Consider the following 27976-nt stretch of genomic DNA (forward strand, 5'->3'; position numbering starts at 1 on the left):
ATTGCACCATTTTATGAAAAGCAACAAAAATTAAAATACTATATTATCTAACTCTACAGGAAAACATCTTAGCCACTACACATGCTACCTAGTACTTCCTCCGTTCCAATTTATGTGTCGTCATTTGACCGGGCACGGAGTTTAAGAAATAAGGGAAGACTTGATAAAGTTTACTAAATTATCCTTTATCAAAAAATGTGCCAATATTTATTTTTTTTAATTAAGTGGGACCAATAAGGGTAAAAGGATAATTGTGCCTTTAAAAAGTTGTCAAAAAAAGAAAGGCAACACTTATTTTAAGACGGATTAAAAAGAAAATAATGACACATAATTTAAGAAGGAGGGAATATTTAATTCATTACAGGTAAGAGATTATTTACTAGGAATCGATTAACCAGAACAAACAAAAGCAATCACACTAACCTATGCGTCCGAAGCTATGGAGAGAAAAGAATAGAATGAGGAAATAGAATTGTAACTGCTCTTTTCCTCTTACTCCATCCTATTTGATGCTATCATATAATTTTTTTAATTTTATTTTAATAATCCTTCCACTAAAATCTATTTCATATACATAGTCTCAAATAATAAGAAAAATATCAATTTAACCCAGTACTATAAAATAATATCTAAAAATTACTAAGTGAGTTAAAATAGGACAAGTTTATAAAATAATTTGCAGGATTGTTACAAAAGATATCTTGTCTTGTCATTCAACCATCATAACAACGAATTTGCTAATAGTAGTATTTATACTTCCACATCAGAATTCAGGAGAACGCTTCAGCATACAACCAATCTTAACAGTAGAGTACCAAAGGGAAAAACTTTTATTGTAACATATGGTGCTTTGAAACAATTTTAAACTTTTCTCAAAAGTTTCTAATTGGATGTCGCCTATATATGTTGTATACAGTTCACTAATTTAACATATGTATGAAGTATGAACCAAGATTGATGGTGTCTATTCTACAAGAGCAATGAAACTTCATCCTGTCATCCTTTCGATTCGTTATTTTTTTGACCTATGGAGTCATCAGTTGCATCGATCTCCTGTGACTCCAACATTGATGTGAAACTTCTCTTTGAACTGCCTTCATGGATTTCAGGTTGATTCATAGAAATATTGAGTCTGACAACAATTGAATCAACTTTATTCACCATAGCAATTGTGCGGGGTGGAAATATGTCTTAACAGCAAAGTGATGGTAAAATAACTATTTTTTTCACATTCGGGGTACTGGTGGCACAGATAACATTAACCATTTACAACTCAATAAAACTACAAAAAATGAGAGATAACTCAATTAGAAGTACAAAATACAACACATGCTATAAAAGAATAGACTCCCTTGATGAAAATGAAAGAAAGAAACTTGACCCCCCACCCCCCTAAAAAAAAGAGAGAGAGAAAAGAGGAGAAAACTTTAGTACAAGCAGCATGGACATACAGGAAGGAACTCCTTCAACCCAATCACAATTTGGAGAAAAAGAACGATCATTTTGCATTCCCTAAGTACCAATGCTCTAGAACCAAACAATAATGAATTGTTTACTGTACGTGGCAGCTAATTTATCAAGACTAATATCACAAACAGGCATGTTGACAGCAAGATATTCTGGTAAGTTTTCACATAGATTGGTCTTAATAGTTCAATTTCAAAATATCTTACGTAAACAACGTATGATCATGGCGATTATTGCTCAAATAGTCATAAATTTTGATATGTATAATCATTCCAAGTGATTTTCATGGTCATTTACTGACTATACAGAAGTTATGAGCAACATTATTACCTACGGTAATTCTAACACTAAGTATGTTGTTGGATCGAATGTTTTTGTTGATCTAATAAAATGATCAAATCCGAGCCATTTCAGGATCTGCCCAATGTTATGTTAGAGAAAATATTCAAAATTGCAAGCTCAATTCAAGGTTATCCATTGGTCTATAGGTCCTGATATAAGGTTAGAATTCTAGCCCGTCTAGAATAACTTGACCAATTTCTAGACTCTGGACGGGTTAGCAAATGATGACACCCAGTAAAAGTTGTTAACCCTTTTCTCTCAACTTCATCAACCAAGAAATACTGAAAACAAGATATCACATTTGTTAAAAGATTGAAAACAAAGTCCCACATTGGTGGTTAATGAGATGGGTGGTCTCTTTATAAGGCTTAAGCAATCCTTCTCCTCATGAGCTAGCTTTTGGGGTGTGAGTTAGGCCCAAGACCAATTTTAATATGGTATCAAAGCAGGGCCCATTCTCACCCAATATTGGGCCCCCGAATTGAGGTGTGGGCCCCAGTTGAGGTCTGGCCGTGAGGTGGGGTGTTAAAAGATTAAAGAAAAAGTCTCACATTGGTGGTTAATGAGATGGGTGGTCTCTTTATAGGCTTGGAATATCATCCTCCTCATGAGCTAGCTTTTGGGGTGTGAGTTAGGCCTAAGACCAATTTTAACAACATTCATGTAACTAAGAGTTAATGAATGCTTACAGGCCATCTACTAGCGGTGCTCAATTCTGTCTCTCCTCAATGAAGGAAAAAAGAAATGAGATTGAACTTTGGGGAAAAGAGTTCAACTTTGGGGCATGAACGATATCAACTAAAGCAATTTTCACATTATTTGCTCTAAGAAGAATATGTAGAGTTGTGCTTATCAACCATTAAGAAAGTTCATTTTACTCTACCTATTCCGCAATTTTTACCCTCCGACTTATGAAGAAAGTTTCATTACCCGCTCTGCAGTTTTTCCAAATGAATTTCGTACTGTATAGAGAGTGACATTCCATTTCAATTTCTTACAGCACTTTATATTATTGCTACAATTCTTTTTTGTGTGATAAACATCGAGTAGACAGACAAATCTTTTGATGTATGTAAAATGTATCTATGTACTTACTCTTATCCAACATCTCTAAGTATGTTGGTCAATTGATTTGTGATCCCCAAAGTTAAAGAAACATTATATATGCTCTCTATTGTTGCCTTTGATTCTGGTGCAATACCCATTATCGGAACACTCATCAACCCAACCAGACCAGCAACATAATAACAATATAGGTATAGTTTGTCAAAGCTTCTATATCTTGACTTCCTCAAGTCCTTACACATTCCTTCAATCGTATCTCTTATCTTTGAATGGCTACAATATATATCAAAAGATTAGATAATTTACGTTATTGAAGAAAGCAAATCAAATTATATGAATGAATAATGTATCCATTCCAAAGAAACAAAGCCAAAAAAGTGTAGTGAAGACAATAAGAAACTTATGATTGACATACAAAACAACACCAAATGGTGAAAAACCAAGAGTTCGCAATACTGTGAAAAATAAAATGGAGCACATGTAGAATCTAGGATGAGAGGAACTGATCTAACTAAAGACATTTTCCGCAAAGATGAAAGAATATGAGAAATCATACGGAAAGCATTCAGTTAAAGAAGCATAGAACTCTGTGTTATTCCTATAGAATCTTCACGATAACACCAACTTTCAAGAGAAAAAGAGCATTTCTTCAATGTTGAGATTAGCAAGATTAATTATTCATATTGCTAATCCACCGTTAGTGGAGTTAGTTAGTTAGTTACTTATGTGCCAGCTAATGTACAGTTAAGCAGTCACAGTCGGTGATATTTTTATTTTCTTTTATTTTATTCATCTATATGTACTGATCATTCACTGGAATACATTTGAGTATTTTCAGTCTCTCTATCTCAATTTCTAGAATGTTCTTCTCATTTGCTCCTCTATAAGCTCTTCATCTATGTCTTCCATTTAACTTCATTGTTGATTTTTGAGAATCATAAACTATAATCTCAATATGGTATCAGAGCTAGGTTAGCTCAAGTCATGATCAACGGATTCACATCAATAATTTCAGAAATTGTTCGTTGTTCTTCCCCAATTTTAGAAATTAGTTTTTGTTCTTCCCTAATTTCAGAAATTCTTCATCATCTTCATATTTTTTCTAGAAATTATTTCATTTTTCTTCCCCAATTCCAGAAGTTGTTAGTTGATTTTTACCATTTTGACCCCAATTTATCTTCAATTTTCAGCCTTTTGACCTTTTATTTTCAATCCTTGAACTCACTGTTCTATTGTTTCTACCTTGAAATTGCAACTTTATTATGAATTCAAAATACTTTAATGGTAATAGAAACCAATAGTTCATCTACACCTAATGGTGAATAATCTGATCAATTTAACCTCGATAATTCCTCAGCTTCTCCACTCTATATGCATCCATCAGATAATCCGGGAGCCATGCTAGTACCAATAGTCTTCAATAGAGTAGGATACAGATCTTGGAGAAGAGGTGTTATGAGGTCACTTTCGAATAAAAATAAGTTAGGTTTCATCAATGGTGAGGTAAAGAAACCAGATCTAGGGTCACCTACATATCGTTAATGGGAAAGGTATGACGATATGGTGACATCGTGGATTTTGAGCTCTTTGATGAAGGAAATTATAGATAGTGCGGAATACGTAATCAATTTAAGAGAACTGTGGATAGAACTTGAAGATCGTTATGATCAAACTATGGTGCAAAACTGTATCAGATACAGAGGGAAATAAATGACATATCACGGGAAACAATGGACATCACCACCTATTACACAAGAATGAAGAAGTTATTGGAGGAATTAAGCACACTACATATACATACTCAGTATCGTTGCAACTGCACCTGTGGTGCCAAGGAAAACTCACATAAAGCTGAGCAATACAGAAGATTGATACAGTTTCTCATGGGAATGAATGAAGTATATACTGCGATTCGAGGAAACATACTTATGATGAATCCCCTTCCATCCCTTGCGTAGGCATTCTCGCTTCTAATTCACGAGGATAAACAAAGAGAAATTAAGCCCAACATCCAATTATTTTCTAAATCTATAGTCCTTAGCACTTTATCTTCCTTGAGTTATAATGGGAAAGGAAATTTTTGAATAAATTACTCTACTGGAACTAGTGGAAACATAGCTAGCAGTATCTATAATGGAGGTAGTAATCACAATAACGTGGAGGATACAATGGGAATGGGAATCACAATAACTACAGTCACAATTAAAACACTAGGAATCGACCTATTTGTGATACTGCAAGCGAGTTGGACATACCAAGGACAAATGCTACAAACTTAATGGCTATCCACAAAATCAACCATCTCGCACTCAGAATCACCAACAATACTCCGACCAGAATAGGTTTGACAAGGGGAAGAAAATAATGACTAGTGTGCAGGAATCAAGTACAAACTATGATATGTTTTCCACTAGGGGTGCTGAGCAGTCGCATCAATATGGTGATCCTAACATAAATCCCACTAAAGATCAGTATGATCAAGTTGTTAGCCTATTGGAACATTTCCAGATTCAAGGTAAACATAGAAGAGACAATCTTAATGCCTCAGGACCTGCCAATAGAACAGTCAACTTTGCAGATATAATAGTTTGCATTTCTTCCATTAATTTTGGTAATCTATCTTGAAAGTGTTTTCGTAAAAAACCCAATGCTTGGATTCTGGATTCAGGGCATCTAACCATATGAATTCAATAAATCCTTACTTACCAATATTACTATCTTGTTGCAACCCCTGCTATTTATTCTTCTAAATGGACATAGGGTAAAAGTAACTCAAACTGGTAGTGTAACACTTGCTCCTAATATTGTCTTGCATAGAGTTTCTTTTGTTCCTTCTTTCAAATATAACCTAATCTCTATTCATTCTTTATCATCCCAATTTAATAGCATTGTTGCTTTTTCAAACTATTCTCATCTACTACAGGCCCCTTCAATGGAGAGGCCTCTGGAGATAGGTAGAGCCAAAGATGGCATCTATCTTCTATGTCCCACATGCTTTAAGAACAACAAATCACTCTAGCTCACATTACTTCCATCTCCTCATGCTGCACACATAGACCATACTGCAAGCTTCATTGTAACAAAACTTGCAGTTCATCTGTTTATCATAGTTTTCCTCTTCATTTCAGTATTGCTTGTAATCCATCTATTCAAAATAAATGTTTTCCTGACTAAATATAGTTATAAAGTTATTCTAAATAAATCTATTATTCATGATAAATCACACTCTATCTCTTCAAATACATACTTGTCTCATGGAAATGATGTTATTGTCTTGTAGCATAGTAGACTTGGGCATGTTCCCTTTGGAAAGATGAAAGAAATCCACATCTTTCCAGATAATTTTTCCCCTAAACAACCATTTCTTTGTTCTATATATCCCATGGCTAGACAAGAAAGACTTTATTTTCCTCAAAGAACCACCAGTTCTACTGAATTTTTCTAATTACTGCATGTAGATTTATGGGGCCCCTACCATACAATAACCCATGATAAGTTTAGATATTTCATCACCTTGGTAGATGACTACAGTAGGGATAGTTGTACACAACTCTTAACCTACAAGGGTAATGCTTTGAAAGTCATTAAAGGCTTCACTATCATGGTCGAAAACTAATTTAAGACCACAGTCAAGTCCATCAGATCTGATAATGGACTAGAGTTTGTCAATATAGAAGCAATACTTTTTTCAATCCAAGGGAATTATTCACCAAAGAACTTGTCCATACAAACTATAACAAAATGGTGTGGTGGAAAGAAAACACAAACATCTATTAGAAACTGCTAAAGCCCTCCTTTTTCAATCCAAACTTCCCATAAAAACTTAGGGAGGATATGTTTTATGCGCCTCCTATATCATCAATAGATAACGCTCTAACCATATAAATAACAAATGTCCATATGAAATCCTTTATAAAACAAAACCAACATATTCACATATGAAGAGTTTTGGTTGTTTATGTTATCCCATAGTCCCGAAACCACACAGAGATAAACTACAACCTAGAACTAGTCCTCATGTCTTCATTGGGTATCCTCATGGTGTCAAAGGTTATAAAGTGCTTAGTTTATCCACTAGACAGATTCACATTTCTAGAGATGTTGTTTTTTAAAAAATGGTTTTTCCTTTTGCTATAGATCCTAATCTTACTTCATTTTCTTCTATTATAACTACCATTCCATTTATTAATTACACTCCAGATTTTGTGCACCAAAATACATCTGATAACTTAGGTAGATGTGATGGTTAAGGTAGCATAACTCATACTACAAAACTTTCTCCAGATCCTATTGTCCCCATTCCTCACATTTCTTCAATTGATAGTCCATGTAATGCTCCTGATCCACCTCCTCCACAAAGAAACACTATACAACTAACCATAGCACCAAGAAAATCTCAAAGAGGCTGTAAACTTCTTGGTTACTTACATGATTACATACACAAATTACCAAATCTCAAACCTACTTCAAACAGATCAATATCTCTTACCACTTTCTCTTTCCATTGCAACTATATTTCTCCTGATGTCTTGAATCCCAAAAGCTTGAGTCTTGTAAATAATATTTATACTGATAGTGAACATACTTCATATGGAGAAGCATCTATGAAACCTACATAGCAAACTGCCATGAATTAGGAATTTGAGGCACTGCACTTGAATCACACTTGGGATCTAGTACCACTACCTACAGGAAAGCAAATTATAGGGTGTAAGTTGATCTATAAGGTTAAACATAAGGCTGGTGGAAGTGTAGAGAGGTTTAAAGCAAGGCTGGTAGTTAAAGGGTACACTCAACAAGCTGGAATTGCTTACACAGAGACTTTTTCACCAGTTGTAAATATGACAACTGTAAGAGCCTTATTAGCCACTACTGTTAAGAAAATATGGAGTATTTCACAGTTAGATGTCAATAATGCATTCCTATATGGTGACTTGGATGAAGAGGAATACATGGCATTACTGATGTTCCGTCTTTTGACAGAATATTTTACATCTTTTCCAAGAGATAATTGTACATTTTCAAGCAACTGTTGTTGTATTTGATATTAGATTTTAGTGTTTTCAGGTCAAGGACTTGGCTGAAAATGTAACTTGGAAAAGCAGCAGAAAAAGGACACTGACGATCAAACTAATGGACCGTCAGCCATGTGACGGGCCGTTAAAGTGACCGCCAAGGCTAAGTAAAATGGACAAAGTAGCTGACCCAAGTGACGATCCAAGTGATGGACCATCAGACCTTTGACAGACCATCAACTTGGTCGTCAGGTCGAGATAAAAAGTACATCCTCGAGTGATCAAGCGATTGTCCAAGTGATAGACCGTCAGACCAACGATGGGCCGCCAACATGGCCGTCACCCCTTAAGAAGAATGAGGAAACTTGGGACCATCAGCGATGGTCTAAGTGAATGGACCATCAGACTATCAATGGGTTGTTAGCCTGGCCGTCAACTTTGATGCGGCATTACTGAATTCAAATTTCAAGTCCCCAGTACCTGGGAACATATAAATACCCAGTCTAGGTTTATATTAGGGATCTTTCATTCATCTTTTATTCATTTTTCAACTTTTGAACATCTTGTAACTCATTATTCTCTGAGAAAGAGCTGAAATAATAGATCTAAACATTTTTCTACTATTATTCTTTGAAGATCAAGGAAAACAATTATGGGAACTTTTATAAGTAATTCTTTGAATTAATTTATGAACAAAACAATGCTTTCTTCTTCTCTGGAGATGTGTGACTAAAATTCCCAGAACTATGGTTATAGGAGCCTTGATGTGATTAGTTGTTTAGGGCTATGGGATTGTGTGAATTCAATAACAAATTACAATTGCATAAAATCTTCTTCATTATAATGATCTTTCTTGGTTACAAACTTGAAGGGTGACCCCGAGAACACCACTTGTTTGAGTAGAAATGTGTGTGTTGGGAAAAGAAGAGATTTACAAGGATCTCAAAGACTTTAACCTTTGGGTTAAGGGTTGATTCCTTAACAGGATCAACCCACTTGAGAAATCAATTGAACATTTTAATTATACTCTCTAAGTTTGAGAGAATTTAAGAGTAATCTTCTATTAAGGTTGAGAAACAAATAGATGAAGTCTAGAGTTCAATATATTCTTGCAATTGGAATTTGTTACGTATGAATTCAAGAGAACCCACAACCTTGACTGCTATGACATCTTGGTGAACATAATCGTAGTTTCTCTATTCTCATTGAATTAAAACTTTACAATAATACTTACTAGTTGAAACCCGATCTACTACAATCTTATTTCACTATTATCAAACAAACCCCCTTTTTACCTCAGAACCTTTGATCAACATCCATTAATAATCATAACGCTTAATTTACATAGTAATTCCCTGTGAGATTCGACCCCAACCTAGTTGGGTTCTATATTTGACGACGATCGCTTAAGCTTTCTAACGAGAGTTGTAATTTGGGCATATTAAATTTTGGCGTCGTTGTCGGGGAATCGGTTGTCAATTAAGTTTTGAGTGTTAATTGACATTTGGTCAAGTTTCCTAATTTTACTTTTATTTATTATTTCTTTTGCCAGATAATTGTTGTGTATGCCAAGTACAAGGAGGTCGGGAGAACCATCATTAACCTTCTACCCAGAACCTCATCTTACTGGAAGAATGGCTGACTAACAACAAGCAGATAAACTAGCCACCTTGGCTAGAGCTTAGTTGAATTAATAGAATGATGGCCAACCAGTGCGTCATCCTAATCCAGATGAACAGGAACTGGGATACGATGATTTGTTGAATCTGGCTAACTAAAAACATGCAGAGAATGTGGTTGCACCTGTGAACCAAAATGTGAACAGAAATCACCCTTTCAGAGCAAAACCAGATCACCAAGCTGTGCAATTTGATCTTGAGGAGGATGAGGACTATATGGATGGAGAAGGTAAAATCGGAGCTATTATTCCTCCACCATTGGCACCCAGAGCTAAGTTCAATATCACAAGAACCATGATTCAGCTACTTTATCTAAAGGGACTATTTGGTGGACCTCCGAGTGATGATCTGAATATACACTTAGTAAACTTTGTCACTATTTGCAAGTATTTTGATACCCCAAGAGTAGGGAAAAATGTTGTCCATCTACGCCTATTCCCGTTGTCTCTGTCTTAGGAGAAAACACTATAGCTTAATGGGCTGACTCCTCATTCTATAACAAACTGGAGGCAGTTGAAAGGAGCTTTCCTAGAAAGGTTTTTTTCGCCGTCCAGGATGTTACAGTTAAGGGATGAGATCAGTAACTTCAGGAATCTTTCGACTGAGGCTTTTTACCAAACATGGAAGAGGTTCACGAAGAAGTTAATGAAGTGTCCCAATCAAAAAATGACTGATATACATTTGATGGAGACTCTGTATAAAGCCTTGAATTCTATCACGAAGCCGGTTATGTTATAGATAATGCTGCAGGTGGAGTATTTATGGATCTTACTTTTTTGAAAGCTTCTGAAATACTTGATAGGATGACTAAACAGAGTAGATCTTGGCATACCAGGGATTCTGAGGTAGCAAGCTCTACTATGTATAGTGGTATGTCTGCTGAGCAATGCCGGAAAAAGAAAGAATGCAAACAAGATATGGCTCACGTGAAGACCCAAATGGATTTTCTTACTAAGAATTTGCTATATGGGAAGACTAAAAAGGTGAAAGTCGTGGGTTTGCAAAGTAGAGCTGAATCCAATTTTGTGGAGAAGGCTAATTATCTGAACAACTAGGGGGTTTCCAAGGCAACAACCAAGGGAATCAAGGTCGGACGTACTATGATAAAGCTGGTTATAGAGATCGTGGCCAAGGGAACTGAAAAAACAAAAATAATAGAAGTGGATTGTATGTACCTCCTAGAAATCATGATAATGCGGCTACTAGTTCAGGTAAAATATCCATGGAAGACATGATTGAAAAGTTGTTGAAAGGGGTGTAGGCGACCAATACCGGTGTAACAATGATGAAGAGTGATTTATCTTCTATGAGTCAGTTGGTGGATTCACATTTAACCTTTATAAAATAGTTAGAGTAGCAGACGAACCAACTTTCAGCGGCATTTCACAAGAGGAAGAGCAGTACTTTTCTGAGTGACACGGTGCAAAACCCTCGGAATGATGGGTCTTGCATGGTGATTACTACCTCCAGTGGTAACATATTACCTAGCCCTTCTGTGGTCAAATCTGTAAGTGATGATGTGGTGGAGTTGGATGAGGAAGCAGAAAAAAACCGTCTAGTGGAGTCTGACAAGCTAGATGTGAGGATATTCCATCTACCCATTAGCAACCTGATGAGTTAGATAAAGGTAAGGGAAATAAAGAGAAGCAGTGGTTAAATTAATGCCAAAACCACTCCCTCTATTCCCTCATTTATTGAAGAAAAATATGGATGATACAAAGTTTAGCAAGTTTATGGAAATGCTAAAACAGTTGACTATGAATGTGCCGTTGGTGGAGGCACTAGAAAAAATGCCTAGCTACGCTAAATTCATGAAGGACATTTTCACAAAGAATAGGACAGTGTACTATGAACCGGTGGACAATCTTCACTATTGTAGTGCCATTTCGACAAGATCCTTGGTGCAAAAGAAAACGGATCTGGGAGCATTTACCATCCCGTGTAATATTAGATCATTAGAGTTTGCGAAGGCCCTGTGTGATCTTGGGGAGAGTATTAATCTTATGCCACTAGCAGTTTACAAGAAATTAGGATTGGGAGACCCCACACCGACAAATATGAGGCTTGTGATGGCAGACAGATCAATGAAGTGGCCCATTGGTGTATTATATAACGTGCTTATGAAGGTGGCTAGTTTTATTTTTCATGATGATTTTGTGATCCTAGATTACGAGGTGTATTTTGAGGTGCCCATAATCTTAGGTTGACCTTTATTTGCAACTAGGAGTGTGTTGATTGACTTACAGACCAATGAGCTACAGTTTAGGCTCAATAAAGAGATCGTTCGATTTGATGCCTGCCAGTCGATAAAGCAACACAAAGAGATGAGTTTATTCTCCATTGTCGATGTTTATTATGAAGATGAGCGAGAGGTGCCGATCGAGGAGAAATTTGTTGTTGAAACTTTGGTTGTAGTCTTGATGAATTTTGATAGTGAAGGTATCGAAGAATATAAGGAGAAAATATGTGTGTAACGCCCCAAAATCTCATTCCGAGACGTCACACGATGCTTAAGGCTACAAGTAGCCCTAAGCTAACTCTTTGAGCCTGTTACCACTTCGAACACTTACTTTAAGATGGATAAAGAAAAATAATGGCACTATCATAACATATCTCAACAGAAATAACAAATAATACTGTCTGAATAGCAACATGCTGAATCTGGTCTGACAAAGCCTCTACTACTCAAGAACTGGAGAGCTATTAGGACAGATCCCTAACTGACTTATACAAAACTGAAAAGAAATAACCCAACTACTATGAAGGCTGAAATTAGGAAAAAATAGGTCCTCAAACCTTGAGGACTCAGCAACTATGGAGGTGTAGATCAAGGTACTCAGAGATCACTGACACTGCTGAGACTGTCCACCTGAACCTACATTATGAGAAAATGTAGCACACAGATGTATATGTGGATTAGTACTTTGAGGATGTACTGAGTATATGGGGGTGTATGCGATACTTAAAATAATAATATCATCAATATTTACAGAAATCATGCATGCTAATATAACTGACTCACATAGCTCGAAGAATCTCAAAATGCATCTCTCGTAAATTATGAATAATGGAACACATAGTATAAATATCATCTCAAGGAATATACTTTGCTTTAGAAACTGATTACTTACTCTTACTAATAGGTAAAACTACTTTCTTCTCGGAAAAATTTTACTTTAAGAAACTACTCTTAAAAATCTTGCTATTAGGGAGGTTCTCTTAACCGACATAAACCATGCGAGCTACATAGAGTCCAATGTTCTTGTCCTCCTAAGGAAGAAACCTCACGTTGGGGAAGGTGTCATACTCTTTCCATGGAGTATAACATCAACTTAGTGATCACTATCTCGGCCTCAGGCCCATAAATCTCAATCCTAGGGTGGCATGTAGTTCTGGGGTATGAAACCGTAGTAACTTACCCAACTCGGTGCTAAATACTACTACTTTTAACTATCTACACTCATCTCATGGAAATCTAAATTTAATAATCTCATGGTTTATAATGAAACCAACTACAAAATCTGTAATCTCATTCAGTGAAGTGGATTTCAAAGCTACTATGACCATCACGGTCAAAACATTCTCAAAAATCTCAAAATACTCAAATCATGGGTGCCTATAGCACCAATGTTCTTAAAATTATAATCTCAATTAAGACTTAATGACCCATAATTCAATCTAAGGTTAATACGTATCAAAATTCATACTCGATATAAAAAAGATTCATCAATCATATAGAAATCTGAAAATTTTCAGCAATATGCATTATAATCTCAACATACTCAAGTACTTCAATTTCTAAAACATTGAAACCATCATAATCTCAAGAAATAATAACATAGGGTATAAAACCATACTTCAATTTCATAAGAAAACATGTAAAACCATATATCTTTGTAATTAAAACAACTTTTGGGCACAAGGACGAAAAGAGTGTCCGTGTTCAAACCCCATATACCTTAAATTATGACTTTAAGATGAACAAACTTGCTTGAGGCTCTTTTTTGTACTCTTGAGTGAGGGTTCTTGAAATTTTTGACTTGGGAACCTTGAATCTTAACTCAATTTATAGAAACTATGGTAGAATCTTAAGGTTATTGGAGAAAGATTTGGATTTGCTCTTGAGGGTTAATCTTGAGAGAAAACCCTAGTTCTTGATGCTTTGGATTATTCTAAAGTTATATGCTTTATTTTGATATATATATAGGTGTTAAAAGGGGTGGAAAAAATACCAAAAAAGCCCTTTTAAAAATGTCTTTAAACTAATGAATGGGATCTGTGATGGCTCGTGCGATGGTCCATCACTGGGTCCACGGTCCGTCGGTTCAATCGTCGCACTTGGACCAGAATAGCGGCTCACTGCCTTAGTAGCGACGGCTTGGGCAATGGTCCATCGCAATCTCGATGGTTCGTTGGCCTGACCGTCGCACTTGGACAGTGGATGGGTTTACTGCCTTGGTTGAGATGGCTTAAGCGACGGTTCGTCGCACCTGGATGGTTCTGACAGCTCTCAATAAAATAGCCATAACTTCTCACTCTAATACTGGATTTGAATGAAATTTGTATCATTGGAAAGCTAATTCAATTTTCCACATGATAAATAGTCAAAATTAGGAAAACTGTATCTGATTTAAACACTATCCATTTTGGAATTCATTCCTAAATCTTTTAAAAACAGAAAAGGGCTTCACTTGACATGCTCTAAAGGTTTAGACTACGAGGGAACTTTATGGGGTCTTATAATGTGTCCTGATGGGAATGGGATCATATTCATATGCTACTAAGAAGTTGGATTTGGACCTCAAAAATTGCCCAACACCACCGGCTGAGCTATCTATGGAAAAGCCACCGGTGTTGGAGTTGAAGGAGTTATCGGGCCATCTATGGTATGAGTTTGTAGGTAGTGGAAACACCTTACCTATGATTATTGCAGTAGATTTGGGTAAGCAGTAGTTTGAAGCACTTATCTCTGTGCTTAGAAGATACCAAAGGGTTATAGGATGGATGTAATACCTCGTACTTTCCTAACATAATCTAAGTCCCAATACATGAGTATTCATATATAAAATTTTAGAAATTCTTATTAATTTTTAGTTTAGAGCTTGCCATTGCATAGGAAATTCAATTAGCTTTCCAATGATATAAAATTTGCCCAAATTCGATAATCGGGTAAGAAGTTATGACAATTTTAAGTTTCAGACGTTAGATCCCATCATTTTAGTTATCATCGGATTGCGGAGCTAGTATAAACAGCAATTGTTAGTTTCCAGTGAGAATCCATGATCATGGCGTGATGCGGAGTAGGCTAATTTCTCGTTTGGCAATTTCCAGTGGTCCTCCGCGATGTTGGTGCATCGTGGAGGTGGTCAAATTGGAATTTCAAAGGGTTGCTACGATAGCTCCACGTCACAGTGTTTGTGCAGGTCCCAGGTGTCCCTTTTCCAGTGGCTTGGCATGATAGTGGTGCGTCGCACCAAGGCTAAAAATCGGGATCTTCAGTTTTCTTCTTTCGTTTTTTAATTCGTTCAGGGGTATTTAGGTCCTTTTTCATGGCCCAAATCAACCTAAAACACAAAATTCAGTCCCAATAAACCTAATAATCATCCATTATTCAATTTCTCTCAAATTAAAGATCCCCTTTTCAAGAACAAGAAACCCTAGGTCTCAAGAATCAAGGCCAAATCTCAAGAACTCGCCATCAACCCTTCCAAATTCAGTATCCCAGGTATGTTAGATGTTCATCTATGGATTTCTTTCATCCAAGGAGTTCAAGTAATCTATTTAAATTATAAAATTGTTATCTTTTTAGGTTAATTGATTTAAATTGTAATTTCACCCATGAATCTCCATGTACCATTGATTTTATACCATGATTCAATGAAATTGTTATTGTTATCCAATCCTCCATGTTTTAATATAATTATTTATTGAATTAAACCATGATTTAGTACTATTGTGTTGAATTCATGCTATTTCTATAAGTTCCATGACATTCCTATGATTGTTTTTAACCATGAACTACAAGTGTTATTATAAAATGGCTACAAGAGTGATTGATTTAATAAAAGTCTCTATGCTTTGTCCCTCAAGCGTTAGTGTCATTTTACCATTGTTGTTTTTGAGTCCTGGGGGTATTGAATACGCAAAAACAATAGTTGTTTATTTAGTCTAGTCTTTGTAAAAAGTACATTACAGAATAGTCCTCAGAACATACTATGAGTAATATCAGAATAGCCAGTTATCAGTTAGTTAAACTTAGAAAAGTCTAGTATTTTAGTGTCTTTCAACTGGGAGTAGGATTTAGCACTGGGCGAGTGTAGGGATGGCGGTTTCCCCGTTAGATAGGTAGAGTCATTAGTAGCAGTCCCTATACTCCAGAACTACGTAGCTAGTGTAGGATATGAGATTAGGTTTGACTATCTCACAAGGTTCACCCGTCAGTTTAGGCTTGACACCCTTAGTCCTTTGGACATTATATCAGTTTAATGGATCCATACAGCCAGCGTTAGTACCCGTGGCACGGTATTAACACCCTTCCAATTGGGGTTATAGGTTAGACCCCGATTAGCTTAAATTGGGGAATGTCGATTAGATGATACCTCCCACAATCTCAGATACAGTCTCAGTTATAGTCCATTTCAGTTATTCAGTCTTAGTGTTGTCTAACCAACGCATACATATTTTAATTATTTCAGTATTTCAGTTTATAGATTTTACTCAGTTCATGTTATATGTTTGGTCATGCATCCTCAGTATCTATAGATTTTTACGTATCTTCAGTATTTATGAATTTTCATGCATACTCAATATTTACAGATTTCTACATATTCCCAGTACCTACAAATTTCATACTCTCTATTTAGTACTCCATGCTTTACATGCATATTCAGTTAATTATGAGTTTTGTTCATGAAACCATGCATATCAGCCTACCTCATTTAGCATACCAGTACATTCAAAGTAATGATAGCATACCTTTTTTTTCCCTATGATGTATTATATCAATGGTTCTGATGCTCAGTTACCAGCTCATGATTAGACTTATCAAATCCTCAGCGGTAACAGTGGTGAGTCCTCATACTTCGAGGATAGTCTTACTTTATTTCATGTCTCAGTTTAGTGATTAGTTAGAGTTAGTTGGGGCATTTCCCATCAACTCATATTCAATCAGGTTTAGAGGCTTTCGGATATGTCAATCAGTTATTCAGTTTATCAGTACTTTATCATATTCAGACAGTTGTTATTCTCAGATTCATGATATAGTGTTAAATTCAGTTATTAAAACCTTATGGCATGTCAGTATTCTTCTGCATTTATGATCATGTTATCTAGTGCTCACAGCAGGTACCATCTTATGGGTTAGCTTGTGGTCCCTCGGAACTATAAGAACCATGTGCTGCCCAGGGTGTACTCTCGGGGTGTTACAATGGACTATTATCAATATTATTGGTATTTCGTTGGGTATTTGCACTCACAATATTCAGCTTGAGGAAGATTACACACCGACTATTGAGCATCAACGTAGGTTAAACCCACTGATGCAAGAAGTGGTTAAAAAAAGATTATTAAATGGCTTAACATAGGGGTAGTGTACCCCATCTCCGACAGCAAGTGGGTAAGTCCTATACAATGTGTGCCCAAGAAAGGGGGCATGACTATGGTTGCTAATGAGTTAATTCTACTTAGACCAGTCACTGGGTGGAAAGTTTGTATGGACTATCGAAGTTAAACTTATGGACTCTTAAGGATCATTTCCCTATGCCCTTCATGGATCAAAACTTGATCACCTGGTAGGAAGGGGCTGGTACTACTTCCTAGATGGGTGTTCGAGATACAACCAGATTCCAATTGCTCCCGAAGACCAAAAGAAGATAGCATTCGCATGCTTGTAAGGTACATTTACATTCAAGTAGATGTCATTTGGTTTATGTAATTCACCCGCCTCTTTTTAATGGTGCATGATGTCTATCTTCTTCGACATGGTTGAGGACACCATAGAGGTGTTCATGGATGATTTTTTTATGGTAGGTGATTCTTTTGAGTTATGCCTGGTAAACCTAAGTAGCGGAGATACGAGAAATTCAATCAAGTGTTGAATTGGGAGAAATGTCACTTCATGGTAAAGGAGTACATTACCGAATTTCATCTAAGGGGGTTGAGGTCGACCGGGCGAAAGTAGAGGTAATAGAAAAATTACCCCCTCCCATCTCTGTGAAGGGAGTTTGTAGTTTCTTGGGATATGCTGGATTCTACCACAGGTTTATTAAGGACTTCTCTAAAATTACAAATCCACTATGCAAATTGTTGGAGAAGGAAGCTAAATTTGTATTTGATGATGATTGTAGGAAGGCATTTGAATGTCTTAAGGAGAAGCTTGTGGATGCCCCTATTATTGTTGCTCAAGACTGGTCTAAGCCTTTCTAAATCATGTGCGATGCATGTGGAGTAGCACTTGGGCAGTGCTTGGCTAGAAGAAAGAAAAATTGTCCCACTCCATTTAATATTGTTCCACCCCATTTACTATGCGAGCAACATATTGAATGGGGCGCAGAAGAATTACACTATTACTGAGCAGGAACTTTTCGCGATTGTCTATGCTTTTAAGACGTTTCGTGCTTACTTGTTGGGAACCAAGGTGGTGGTTCATACAGACTACGTTGCCTTGATATATTTGATGGAAAAGAAGGATGTGAAAAAAGGTTAATCAGATAGGTGCTGCTTCTACAAGAGTTTGACTTCGAAGTCAAAGATAGGAAGGGATGTGAAAATTAGGTCGCAAATCAGCTATCTAGACTTGAGGGAGATCAGGAAATCACTGATAAATGCGAAATTGATGATGCATTCCTTGATGAGTATATCCTTGCTGCTGTCCTTGAAAGAGTACCTTGGTACGCGGACTTTGCCAATTATGTGGTAAGCAATCTTATTCCTGAAGACTTTTTATTTCGTCAGAAAAGGAAATCCTCCATGATGCCAAAAGTTACTTTTGGGATGATCCATATTTTTTCAAATAATGTACCGATAATATTATCAGAAGATGCATCCCAGAAGTTGATATGCAGAATATTTTGGAAGCCTTCCATGCTTCACCATTTGGGGGTCACCATGCAGGCGATTGCACCGTAAGGGAAGTGCTACAGACTGGCTATTATTGGCTAACCATGTTCAGGGATGCATATGAATTTGTGAAGGGATGTGACCAGTTTCAGAGGGAAGGGTCAATTTCGAAGCACCATGAGATGCCTATGACAAAAATGCAAGAAGTTGAATTGTTCGACGTCTGGACTTTGGGGTATCTATTTCATGGGACCCTTCGTCAGTTCCTATGGGTTGAAATGCATATTGGCTATTGTATATTATGTATCCAAATGGGTAAAAGCGATGGCTCTGGATGATAACGAAGGGAAAAGAGTGGTAGCTTTCTCAAAAAGAACATCTTCTCTCGTTTTAGAGTACCGCATACTATTATAAGGGATGGGGGATCTCATTTTTGTAACAAAGTGTTCCGAGCTGCCTTGGCTAAATATGGGGTGAAATGGCATAAAGTAGAAATTCATACCACCCATATACCAGTGGACAAGTGAGATTTCGAATCGGGAGATTAAAGCCATCCTCGCCAAAATGGTGAACGCGAGTAGGTAAGATTGGTCTCGAAAGCTCGATGATGCTTTGTGGGCATATCAGACTACTTTTAAGACATCCATTGGCATGTCACCATACCAGTTAGTCTATGGCAAGGCATGCCACTTGCCAATTGAGTTAGAACACAAGGCATTGTGAGCATTTAAGAGGCTGAATCTGAATTAGAATGAGGCAGCAGAGTTATGACTGGGCAGCTGAATGAGATGAAAAAATTCCATCTAGGGGCTTATAAAAGAGTAGACCTCTACAAAGAAAAGATAAAGAGATACCACGATCGGAGGATTGAAAAGAGGGATTTTCAGAAAGGTGATTAGGTGTTTCTCTTCAACTCCAGAATGAAACTCTTACCAGGTAAACTTAAGTCAAAGTGGTCTGGCCCGGTCAGAGTTAACCAAGTCTACCCTGCGGGAGTATTCAAACTCAAAAATGAAGATGGGAGCATATTCAAGGTCAACTAGCAATGAGTCAAATTATATATCAGTCCAATAGAGTCGATTAAGTGCTTGGGTACAGTCTATCTCAATGAAGTCTAAGTAATCGAGATGACTGAGTTGTGCTGCGACATTAAATCAGGGGCTAATGGGAGGCAACCCGCAATGTATTTTTGTAAGCATAGTTAGAATTATTTATTTATTTTGGTGCAAGTTAATGTGTTTGTGAAGTGTGCAGGAGAATGCAGAAAGACAGGATTTGATCTAGTTGAGAGAAGTTGATGGGAAGGTCGACGGACCATCAAGGTCATGACGGACTGTCACTGAAACTGTCAAATCCATGGTCAAATAATGGACATTCTGGATAAGGCTTGACGGCTAAGTTGACGAACCGTCAAGACCACCGTCAACATGAAGCTGAAAAATAAAGTTTCTAGATAGGACTGACGGGAAGTTCGACAGACCGTCACCTATGTGATAGACCATCGACCTAACCATCGCAACATGGAAGGTTGATCATGGTTTTGGTAAGTCTTGACGGTGAAGCTGACGGACTGCCAGGTACCCGACGGTCCATCGGTATGTCTGTCAAATTAACCCTAGTTTTCGGCGGGTTGGCTCGATTAAATTTAATACTAAATGAGTTATCCTTATCCAACCCAAATGTCTTTAAATTGATAAGAGAAAGAGATTATGTATTTTACCACCCTTTTGAAATCCAAAGACCATTTAAATTCTCTTGCATTCAAAGTATAAGGATCATTCATCTCCTCTTACGACTCTTTCTCTTCCCCATTCTCTCCTATTTAAACAACCCTCTCATTCTCTTATTCTCATCATAAATCAAGTTAAGTCTCTCACTAATAAAGCAATCCAGTAGTCATAGTATTTATGAAAGTCTGCAAGTTCAGAGGAGCGAAGAATACTGTGAAATCAATGTATGATCGCAACTTTTCTATTCTTTTTAGAATGATGAATGTGATGTGTGTAAGTTGTTAATGCTTGAAAAAAACTTCATCTTATTTTCTTTTGCATTATTGTGCTTCTGACTAAGTTGAACTCTGGTAAATATTGTCTGGGTGAAGTTTGAGTAACTTATGTACCTAAAATGGCAAAACTTGTGTGTTAAGGTTGATTTTGTACCATTGTTGTGTGCACAATTGATTAATGTATGCAAGTTCGACAAATTGCCCAAGTGAAACTCAATGTTGAAAAATGAAAGTGACAACCACCTTGACAGACCGTCAAACACTCGACGAACCGTCACTTTGACCGTCAGAAAGTCTTTGAAGAAATGGGTTACTGTTTCAGCCGCGACGGACAACCTGATGGACCGTCAAAACCCTGACGGACCAACACGGTGACCATCGCTGGGTTATGTAAAAACGCTTTCACTGGTTAAGGCTTGACAGCCAGGGCGATGGACCGTCACAACCCCGATGGACCGTCAACCCACCCGTTAAGTCAACATAACAACAATTTTTTTCCTAATTCTAATCCAACTATTTCTTGATATATTGTTCAGGCAAATAACATGCAAGCTACCCATAAGCAGAGGTGGTGGTAGGACTCAACATGGAAGGGGCAGAAATGAGCCGACATTGAGTGAGAAGACTCTATCTTTCAACACTCTGTAAAGGGACAAGATGAATCAGGCACTCTCCCAGTCTGAGGAGGAGAGTGAGAGCAGTAGCAGTAGCACAAGTTAGAGCCCCAATGAGGAAGCGGTTAATACATCAAACCCCGACCAAGTTGAGGCATCATAAATTAAGGATGCCAATGTGGTCAAGAGCAAAGACCCTTAAACACGGAAAGCAATAAGGTGGTAAATTGAAGGATCTCAGGATAAGTACCTTGATGGACTGGAACCAACAGCAACCAGGCCAATCTCCGAAGAGCACCAAATTATGACGATCGAGTTATATGGGTATCCGGATCTTAAGCGGTAATTTAATAAGTATGAGTTAACGTGGATGAGCAAACCTCTCAAGACATACCAACCAAATATGGTACGGGAGTTTTTCGCCAATTATTTGTCACTAGCAGAGAGAGACTGTCCCAAGGGCTCAAAAATTTCAGACTTTCCCAACAGAGAATCATTTCCAGTCAAAGGGGCTACCATTGATATATCGGCCTGCACACTGGACATGATGCTATTTTGGCCTGACTATGTAGCACCGCCTGCGAGTCCAAAGCTTAAGCATCATATGACTACAGCATTTACTTAAAGGCCTTGGTTGTCTAGGCTCCTCACTAATGATGGTAACCCATCATGGGCACTCAATCCAAGAGAGCGCATTGCTAAATCATCCCTCAGTTTCCGAGCTAAGTTTTGGTAGTCCATTATTAGACTAAGGTTGATGCCAACGGGGGGAGATGCTACTTTGGATAGTAATAGGGTAGTGTTGGTAGCTAGTCTAATTATCAAGCTGAAGATTGATTTTGGCCAAATTATTGCTGATGAGATGTTTATTCGAGCACACAAAGTGGCAAGTTGTGTTACCATTTTCGTGTTTGATCACGAAATTATGCAGGCAAGCCAATGTGCCTTTGATTTGAAGAGTTGACAATGAAGTTCAGGAAACTCACAAGCAGGATATTGAAAAAATGAAGGATGACTCAAAATATCAAATGTGAGTCAACAAACCTCCTGCTTATCAGACGCAGTCAGTTCCAGTCCCTAATACTTCTGAGATTCGCACAGGTATGCCGTTACCTATCACTACTTGTGTGCCGCTCGATTATGTGCCACCTAGTACTTCTGTAGGATTAGTATCTATGCCGCCAATGGGTGGGACTTCAGAAACTGTATCTATCCCACCTTAATATTCGGAGTACAGGCTAACACAGGAAAATTTTGCCAAGTCTGTTAAGCAACGAAAAAAGTTTGAGAAATAGTTGAGCACCTGGGCAAAACAGTTCAAGCCTTTTGTTGATAACATCGTTGATGAAGCCTTATAAGAAGATTCAAGCTAGAATGAATAATATGGAGAAACGCATAAATAAGAGGTTGGACGAGCAATCATTGCCAGATTTTGCAAAATTTGTGGCAGAGCTCAAGCAAGCATAGGCTGATATAGCCGAGCTTAAGAGACAACTAATGAAGCCTGCATTTGATCCAATTTTGGTCGTTATTGATGAAGACGAGGTCCTTATTGGCCTGATGAGAAACCCCTTGAAAGATAAAGGTAAACAAGTTAATAAAAGTGTTGATAGAAAAGCTTCAAGGAGAAGGAGACGAGAGGATATGACACCAGAAGAAAGAGAATCCAGAGATCTGAAGAAAGCCGCAAAGAGATCGAGGAGAGAAAAAGAAAGGAGATAAAAAAAAGTTATAGATGAAGCTGCAGGAGTTTCAACCAGTTATGCCCCAGCTAGAGGGCCAATTCCAGATTCGGTTCCTATTGAGATACATTCGAGCCAGGAGGAAGTTGATTTGAGTACCCCTACCACTATAGGGGTCAACGTTGCTGCAACCAAGGATAAAGAAGCCTCACCACACTTTATTGATTCATCAGCCTGAGAGGCTTTACAAGTATTCCACTCCTTTGTACTTTATATAAATGCATTTGAGGATAAAGCATTTTATTTAGTAGAGGTGGGGTACTTGTTATGTTGTAATCACCACGGGTTTTTTTTGCTTGTGTTCTTTTCCTTTCGTGTGCTATCTAGTAGAACTGGAATATTTAGGTTGCATATTTATTTTTCTTGTGATGTACATATCGTTCCATGTTTATAAATGTTATTTTCTTTCCTTTTGGCACCCTTTTTGTATATATGGATGATAAATGAATGTGGCAAAGTACTTTGAACATGTTTGTATGACTATTTCTTTTTGTCACTTAGTATATGTTGAACAACCATTTATGATTCTGTGATTGGCATTAGGATGCAGAAATAAATTGAGTATGATTATGTGGTGTAAATCCCAAGAGTTGGTAGAATAAGTGTTAACTCATTGCCTGTGTGTGTGAGTGTTTGTTATAGTTCTTTCATAGGGTATACAATTATAACTTGCTCCATTCATTGATATTGCCTTGTGATTGATTCAATAAGATAGGATAGCAGGCCCCTTCGATTATTAGTCCACTTAGCCGTAAAGAATAACCCTCCAAAAAGATTTTTCCCCTTTTGAACCCTTGTTAAGCTTATGTTAGTGTTTATTCATTCCCAATAACCCTAATTCACTCTCTTTAGGATGTTAGCACCTAACTTTGGCCTTGGTCTAAATTTTGAATATCGTGCACCTTGACTTAGTCAAAATGCCTAAGTTGAGGGTGGATACTGTTAGGTAATAATAGTCTAACTGTGAGTGGTTTAGAGTTGGAATAAATTTTTGCATCTGGCGCTGATCTAGTTAGATATTGTGCACTTCAACTAACTGTATTAGCATAAGTTGGGGGTGGCTGATGCAGACTCTCTAAAAAATTCTGGGTTTATGGTGAAATCGTGGATGAATAATGTGGATTGTAAGTGAACTAGAAAAATATTAGTCTTGGTGAGTAGAAATCAAGGGCAAAGAGAGTGAAGTTCAAACTTAAAGTCACTTTTCCCAAAATTGATCCTTACCTAACACCGAAACCTCATTACAAACCATAAAAAGACCTTCTTGATCTTTGCGAATCAGCCATAGGGGAACATTAGATGATAAAGGCAAGCTTATATGTATGTATGTTGTGTTTTCAACTTTCTTGATGAGTGTGAGAGTCTTGATTTTCATCCACAAGTTAAATAAATGATGTGTGGTAGACTTCTTTAACTATGAGGACAACTTGAGTTATGCTTAGTTTTGCTGATTTCTGTGGGATATTATATCCATGTTTGTGTATGTGTTGAATTCTAAATAATGTCAGTTGTAGATCCTGATGTGTTAAGATCGTATGAGTGAGATAACAGTTGAGTGGTTGTGTGAAATCTAGTTCAACGATTGAATGCCCATTATTGTGTTGCTCATGTATGTGATTTGGTGTTGAGTTGCTTAAGGATAAGCAATTGTCTTAAGTTGAGGGTGTTGATGTTACGGCTTTTGACGGAATATTTTACATCTTTTTCAAGGGATAATTGTACGTTTTCAAGCAACTATTTTTGTATTTGATACTGTATTTTAGTATTTTCAGGTCAAGGACTTAACTGAAGAAGTAACTTAGAAAAACAGCAAAAAAAACACTGATAGTCAAACTGATGGACCGTCAGCCATGTGACAGACCGTCAGAGTGACCATCAAGGCTAAGCAGAATGGAAAAAGTAATTGAACCGAGTGACGGACCATCGTACCTCTGATGGACCGTTAACTTGGCCGTTAGGCCGAGATAGAAAGTGCATCCTCGAGTGATCAAGCGACGGTCCAAGTGACGGACCGTCAGAAAACGACGGGCCATCAACATAGCCGTCACCCCTTAAGCAGAATGAGGAAACTTGGGACTATCAGTCCAAGTGACGGACCGTCAAACTACTGATGGGTCGTCAACCTAACCGTTAACTTCGATGCGACATTACTGAGTTCAAATTTCAAGTCCCCTGGAGCATATAAATACCCAGTCTAGGTTTAGATTAGGGATCTTTCATTCATCTTTTATTCACTTTTCAACTTTTGAACATCTTGTAACTCATTATTCTCTGAGAAAGAACTGAAATAGTGGATCTAAACATTTTTCTACTATTCTTCTTAGAAGATCAAGGAGAACAATTGTGGGAATTTTTGCAAGTGATTCTTTGAATTAATTTATGAACAAAACAAAAAAAATTTCTTATTTGGAGATGTGTGGCTAAAATTCTCATAAATAGGGTTATGGGAGCCTTAATGTGATTAGTTATTTAGGGTTGTGGGATTGTATGAATTCAGTAACAAATTACAATTGCATAAACTCTTATTCATTATAATGATCTTTCTTGGTTGAAAACTATAAGGGTGAGCCCAAGAACACCACTTATTTGAGTAGAACTGTGTGTGTTGGGAAAAGAAGAGATTTACAAGGATCTCAAAGACTTTAACCTTTGGGTTAAGGATTGATGCCTTAACAGGATCAACCCACTTGAGAAATCAATGGAACATGTTAATTATACTCTCTAAGTTTGAGAGAATTAAAGAGTAGTCATCTATTAAGGTTGAGAAACAAATAGATGAATTCAAGAGAATCCATAACCTTGACTGCTATGACATCTTGGTGAACATAATCCTAGTTTTGTTATTCTCATTGAATTAAAACTTTACAAGCATACTTACTAGTTGAAACCCGATCTACTACAATCTTATTTCACTATTATCAAACAAACCCCCTTTTTACCTCGAAACCTTTGATTAACCGTCCATTAATAATCATAACACTTAACTTACATAGTATTCCCTGTGGGATTCGACCCCAATCTAGTTGGGTTCTATATTTAACGACGACTACTTATGCTTTCTAACGAGAGTTGTATTTTGGGCGCATCAATTACCTCCTGGATTATCAGTAGAAGATCGCACACTAGTATGCAAACTAAACAAGTCATTATAAAGAATGAAACAGGCTAGTAGGCAATGGTATCCCAAACTAACCCAAGCCTTATATTCTATAGGTTACATACATTCAATGCATGATTATTCTTTATTTCACAAGAAAACAAGTGACTCGACAGTTTATGTAGCTATGTATGTAGATGATATTCTCCTAACAGAAATAGACCTCGAAGAGATTAAAGATTTGAGGCAGTTTCTCCACCAGACCTTAAGGATCAAAGACCTAAGCAAATTGTACTATTTTTTGTGGATGGAGGTAACATATACAGATGATGGCTTAATCATATCACAAAGGAAGTTTTTTGATATTTTAAAGGAACATGGTTGTCTTGACAAACCTAGTACTTCATCTCCATTGGGTCCTTCAATAAAGTTGAGAGCAAAAGAGGGTGTTAATATCCAAGACCCCACTACTTAAAGGAAATTGGTTGGAAAATTTAAATTTTCTCACCAATACCAGGATTGACATTACGTATAGTGTTCAACACTTGAGCCAATTCATTCAAGATCCTAGAAAACTATATCCAAAGGCAGTTTTTCATCCCCTTCAGTACCTCAAGGGTGACCCTACACTAGGCATCTTCATGTCTAAACAATCCAAATTGATGTCAAAGTATATTGTGATTCAGATTGGGCCACCTGTACAGACTCAAGGAAATCAGTTACTAATTACCTTGTCTTATTAGGAAGCAGTCCTATCAGCTGGGAATTAAAGAAACAGGAAACTATTTCCTTGTCCTCTGCAGAAACTAAGTACAGGGCCCTCAAAAAAATGGTAGGTGAATTGGTATGGTTGAGAAGGTTATTTGAAGAACTTACAGTACCATGTCTGATCCCATTTGATGTGTATTGTGACAGCCAATCCGCACTTCACATAGCAAGGAACCCTGTGTTTCATGAGAGGACCAAACACATTGAGGTTGACTGTCATTTTGTGAGGGAATAGTTAACTAAGGGACTTGTTACTCTGCATCACATCTCCACAGATTATCAATTAGCAGATGTACTAAATAAAGCCTTAACTGGTGTTAATCACTCTACTACTCTTGGCAAGTTGGTTGTGTTTTCCACACCTCCAACTTAAGGAGGGATGAGATTAGAAAGATTAATTATTTGTATTTTTGGTCCACCGTTAGTGGAGTTAGTTAGTTAGTTAGTTACTTATGTGCCAGCTAGTATATAGCTAAACAGTCACAGTCGGTGATATTTTTGTTTTCTTTCATTTTATTCATCTATACGTACTGGCCATTCACACTGAAATACATTTGAGTGTTTTTAGTCTCTCTATCTTAATTTCTAGAATATTCTTCTCATTTGCTCCTCTGTAAGCTCTTCAACTATGTCTTCCATTTAACTCCTTTGTTGAGTTTGAGAATCATAAACTGTAATCTCAATATTCAAAAATTACTGTGTTATTCCTGCAAAATGGGAGTAAGCAAGATTACATCCGCATATGAACAGTCATTTTTCACTTACACACTCTCCCTTCATAGAACCTTGACAAGGGAGGGAAGAAAAAAGGCAGAGTGAATCAAACAGTGTGAACACTTCAATTTGCCTCTACTTATTAAAATTGGAGTGTTAATGCGTTATTAATTTATCATGGTCTACTGACATATGTTTCCACCTTTAGGTTGTTCTACTTCAATTTGAAGTCATCTATAAAAACTATAATTCTATTTGGAGCATGAACTATTGCTTCATGAAGGGACAATGAATGATTATAACATAGAAAATTATAATATAAGATAAAAGAGAAACCTGGGGAACCAGTGTAGTCCAATCAACAAAACCATTTTTTTCTTGCAATTTCTTCTTCAGAGGCAAGAAGAAGAA

The 27976-nt window shown here is 37.1% G+C and overlaps 1 long non-coding RNA gene across 3 annotated transcripts; it reads right to left on the reverse strand.

Annotated features, from left to right (window-relative positions):
* Positions 1-684: 684 nt before the first annotated feature.
* Positions 685-27920, reverse strand: LOC107878531. Of its 3 annotated transcripts, none has more exons than XR_001676890.2 (3): positions 27902-27920; positions 12365-12443; positions 685-1132 (listed from the first exon to the last, which is right to left on the reverse strand). It is a non-coding gene; the product is annotated as an uncharacterized LOC107878531 (long non-coding RNA). The 3 variants fall into 3 exon arrangements; XR_007057863.1 differs by lacking the exon at positions 27902-27920 and adding an exon at positions 26960-27030; XR_007057864.1 differs by lacking the exon at positions 27902-27920 and adding an exon at positions 26965-27021.
* Positions 27921-27976: the final 56 nt, after the last annotated feature.

Source organism: Capsicum annuum, chromosome 7, assembly GCF_002878395.1.
Source record: "Capsicum annuum cultivar UCD-10X-F1 chromosome 7, UCD10Xv1.1, whole genome shotgun sequence".
NCBI lineage: Eukaryota > Viridiplantae > Streptophyta > Magnoliopsida > Solanales > Solanaceae > Capsicum > Capsicum annuum.